Genomic DNA, 4970 nt, shown 5'->3' on the forward strand with positions numbered 1-4970 from the left:
AAAAAATCGAGATGTTCAACATGAAGGATAGAGAAAGTATTGATGAAGCGTTTGAGAGATTCTCAATCATAATCAACAACCTTGATGCTATGGGTACAAACTACTCAAAACAAACCCTAGTGAAAAAACTCCTTAGAAGCCTCACAAAAGAATGGGAAACCACTGCCACTATCCTAACCGAGAGCAATAACCTAAGCCCTATAACCTATGATGAGCTGAGAAGAAATCTCTTTGCCTATGAAACCACACACACAAACCCGGACTCAAAAAAAAAGGGAATAGCCCTCAAGTCAAAAATAGAACCAAAAGAGAGTGAGTCTAGTGATGGTATTTCAAATGATAAGCTTATATTTTTTGCTAGGAGATTTGGAAGGATGATGAAGAACAAGGGCAAATACAAGGGTTCAAGTTCAAAGGAACACAAGATGGACTTGAGCAAGGTGACGTGTCATCATTGCAAGGAGGCTGGACACTTCAAGCTAAACTGTCCGAAGCTCAAGAAAGAGGACAAAGGAAAGAAGGAAAAGAAGATAGTGCTCATGGCAGCTTGGGAGGATCTCGAGAACGACTCCAATGAGGAAGAAGACTCTGAAGGTGAATTCAAAGACTATTTCATGGCTGGAAACAATAATTTTGATGAGGTAAATTACTTTGACTTGTCTATGGATGATTTACATGCTATTATTGATGATCTCACTTTAAACACCTCAAAACTGCTTGACAAGTACAATGAGTGCAGATCTGAAAGAGACGTATTAAGAGCTGAAAATGATTTTTTAAAAGAAAAAGTGAAGGAAACTAAATGTGCTTTGGACATTATTGAAGAAAACAGATTTCTAAAATCTGAACTTGAAAAATTAAAAGGAAAGCACATTGTGGATCCTTCTCATGAGTTAATTGCTGAAAATAAAAGATTAAATGATATGATTAAAAGACTGAATGGGGACTTAGCAAAATTTACTCAAAGTTCTAGTAACTTGGACAGATTACTTGCAAGCCAAAAACCATTATTTGAAAAATCTGGTTTAGGTTATTGTTTCGAGGGTTACCTGAAACTGTAGGTCGATCTCAGACAAAATCTTCTGTGTTGGTCGGCGATGAGGCATCCAATTTGTGGATGGTGGTTGGAGCCGCCGTATCCGTCTTGTTGGAGTTATGGATGATGTTGATCCTTCGTCACCGGAGGGTGGGGGTACCTACAAGGGACTCCGATGCTTAAGTTAGCAAGGGTATTAAGCAGGTTTTTAGTAGAATCAGAGTATAAGTTATACTTGGGTGCTCCAGTGTATTTATAATGGTGAGGAATAACCTTCTTGGAGATAAGATAGTTATCTTATCTTATCTTATCTTTGAGTGAGGTCATCTTTATCTTCAAGGGAACCGCCCTTATCTCGGTAGGGTTGGACTGCCTTTGGATTTGGGTCGTGTTCCTCTGTTTGGGCCCTATTTGGGCTTTTCCTGGTAATTTGGCCGAGCTCTTTGAGAAGAGGTCGGATGGTCCTGACCTGAAGAGGTCGGTCGATTTGTCGTTAAACATCCCGGGTCGGACAGCTCGACACAGGGTATGAACAGTGCCCCTGCTCGAGTTCGGTTTTCTTTTGAAGTCGAGTTTTTTCGATCTCTTTTGGGGAAGCCGGACTCGAGCATTCTTTTGTTGAGTATATTTGTGGAACTTCATTTAAGTAGCTTTAAATGCGGAATGTTTCTCCTTGTAGCGCGCGTTTTGCACTTTCTTGGGAACGTGCGAGGGTTTTTAAAACCCATTAACTTTCCCCTTCGCCGTTTCCTTTTCTCATTTTGAATTTTCACAAAGCTTTTCGCTTCCTATTTCCTTTCTCCTTGCTCACTGCAACTTCTCTTTTCTCCTTACTTCCTCTGTTGCTGTTCTTTCGTGTTTTCTTCTTCTTTTCTCGAGAAGGCGATTGTTGGCGTGGCTTCGTTTGTCATTTCAGACTCTGGACTGCTTTGCCATTCCTTCTTCTCTTGCAGGTTGGTTTCCTGTCTTCTTTTATGTCATTTCTTTTTATAGTTTCGTTTGGCTTTTGTGCAAGTTTGAATCTTTCCTTTGCTTGCTGTGTCTGATCGTTTCTGCTATGTACGCTGTTTTAGGGCTTCTTTAATTGGTAGGTTCCTTCATTTTTCTTGGTAGTTGACATATTTAGGGTTTTGAAATGTTGTTACTGCTTTTGTTTGTGTCATCACATTTGAGGTTTTGGGATGATAAACTGTTTGATTCTTTGAAAAAGGATTGCGCCTTTGATGATTTCGTCATGTTGATAGCTTTCTTTAATGATAGACTTTGTAGAAGATAACGTTTTTCTGCTGGCTTGCTTTGATTTCCTTCTCGTGTTGTTACTTATTTGGAAGGGGATTACTTTTCTTCGCTGAGAGTTTTGTTGGGATGTAGCCTTATGGACTTTTTTCTGAGTCTTCACTCTGTCCCTGCCTCCAAAGGATGCCCCTGGACCTTGGTGTGTGTCTTGGGGTTTTTCTTTTACTGTTTGTGTTGCTTCTTAGTCATGTTTGTCCGAGCTGACTTCTTTTGTCTGAGCTGTTTTGGTTAGTAATCCATTTTCTTTTCTGGCTGTAGGACTAGTTGACCATGTCTTCTCGCAAAAATATTGTCGAGACGTCTTCCAAGGTTCCTGAGGGTATGTCCGATTGGCTGGACTCTCTCGTCCTGCTGTGTGTTTCTCTAGCTGACTCTGAATTCTGTACAGAGCTTAGAAAGCATCATCGAATCTGTAATAGTAGGGATCAAGAGAACAACTATGAATTGGTAGCACCTGATTCTGATGAAAGGGTTTGCTTCCCTGTTCCGACCCAGAGGGAGCGTCCCTTCTTTTATGTGTACGACTTCTTTTTTAGTCAGATGAACATCACCCTATCTTTCACCCCTTTTGAGACCGACCTGTTGTGGGCGTGTAACGTAGCTCCATCTCAACTTCATCCGAACTCGTGGGGTTTTATCAAAATTTTTCAATTACTTTGTCAAGAATTTGATGTTAAACCTTCTCAAACCCTCTTTCTGTACCTCTTTGTATTGACCAAGCCTAGGACCACCAAAAAGAAAGCTTCATGGATTTCTTTCAGGTCTGCCCAAGGACACAAAATTTTTTCCATGTATGATGAGTCTTTTAGAGATTTTAAGAATTACTTTTTTAAGGTCTGAGCTGTTGAAGGAGCTCGACCTTTCTTTTTGGATGAGAATGGCGAGCCCAGCTTTTCTTTAGAATGGCAAAGGAATGTAGTGGTGTCTAGGTACACCTGGGAGATGTTGGACAAAGTTGAGCAAGCTTTTGTAACTATGTTAGAAGAAAACTGGGGGCAGCCTCCCCATCTTGATACTAAGAAATTTTTAGGAGATCCTTTACTTCTCCGAACTGAACTGGGTAGGGGTCGTCTTCCTTGATGTTTGTCGTATTTGTTTTATTCTTTTCGAGCTCATTTTTTCTTTCAGTATATAACTTGATTTCTTGTGTATTTTCAGAGATGATTAAAAACAACGAATCTATGAAGGCCTTTAAGGGGGCAAGGAAGGCTACAGCAGCACAGCACATCTCGGGTAAAGTTGCTGGGGAAGGATCTTCCCAGATTCCTCCCAAGAAGCCTAGTTTGAATACTGCTAGGCGGAGAAAGATGATCCCTACGCCTCAGGTCCGTTTAGTTGATCCCCCTCAGACTTCTGCTGCTACCTCTTCTCCCACTGGCGGACCTCTTCCCAAAAGACAAAGGACTGTTGAGCCCTTCAATCTAGATGCCCCTGACTTTGATGTTGTTGGGTTTGTCGACCAGCAGATTGCTCTTTTTGGTGTTATTCCTACTGATGATGTCTCTCTTCTTCGTCATTTGGATTTCATTACTCGGAGCAGCATCAAAATGGCACATATGGGAACAGCTTTATATCGAACTGCCCAGGATCTTCCTATCCACGCAACGAAGGCCTTTATGGAGGAGGTCAAATAAGAGTTCGATCGGATGAAGGGTTTGAAGGAAGAGCTCGAGGTGAAAGTGGCTAAGTTGGGGAAAGAGTTGGAGGGGGAGAAGACTCGGGCTATTGCTTTGGCGGCTTCTGCCAAGTTGTCTGAAGATATGGCGTTGAAGCATAAGGAGAGCTCTGTCACGACTTATAGGGAGATGATGGGTCTTAGGGAGGATTTAGAGTCTGCCCGAGCTGATTATGCCGAGCTCCAGGGTCATCTTGTAGGCAGTGTAAATGCTGCTTATGAGAATTTGAAGGATCAAGTTCAAGTTCTTGCGCCCGAGCTTGACCTCACTCTTTTTAGCCTTGACAACATTGTAAAATATGGGAAGATTGTTCCAGATGACCCTGATGATGATGATGATGTCGACCCTCCTCCTGTGCCTTCTGCCAAAGTCTCCGTTGCCCCGCCTCCTTCAACTCTGGCAACTGAAGTCGGCCAACCTGAGTCTGATCCCGATGTCTAGATCCTGAACTGGGATGACGGGATGATAGATGTGGTACCTCTTCAGACTCGTCCTCCTTCACCTCGGGATGTAGCTACTGGGAAGTCCTTGGATCCTCTCTAATTATTTCAGATGCATTTGTGTATAGCCCGACCTGTGGGCTTTGAACTCTTTTATTTTGTAGTTTTATGGTCTTGACTTCTGGATACTTTTGGTTACTTTTCTATTTGCAACTTTATTTTGAAAAAACAAAGGTAGTTTCTCAGGCTCTTGGGGTCAACTTTAGGTGGCCTCTTGAGTCTTGTTATTATAACAACTTTGTTTCTTTTTGTGGTATGCTTGTCTGCATCTTTCTGACACCTTCTGGAATCTTGGGAGTGTTAGAGCCTTGCTGTCCAATCTCTTTTGATTGCCTTTTGTGTTTTGTTTTCTATTTTAGTTGAGGCTAACTTCGTGCAACTAGTCTTCTTTGCCTTCTCTTGATATGGTGCCTGCAATTTGATTTTCTTGAGGTCATGGCTTTCTGGATCTGACTTGGGGCC

General features: G+C 42.0%; 1 pseudogene; it reads left to right on the forward strand.

Moving 5' to 3' along the window:
- The first annotated feature begins 539 nt into the window (after positions 1 to 539).
- LOC148575154 (uncharacterized) lies at positions 540 to 4449 on the forward strand (annotated as a pseudogene).
- Positions 4450 to 4970: the final 521 nt, after the last annotated feature.

This window comes from Arachis ipaensis, chromosome B2, assembly GCF_059453495.1.
Source record: "Arachis ipaensis isolate K30076 ecotype BB chromosome B2, ASM5945349v1, whole genome shotgun sequence".
Lineage (NCBI taxonomy): Eukaryota > Viridiplantae > Streptophyta > Magnoliopsida > Fabales > Fabaceae > Arachis > Arachis ipaensis.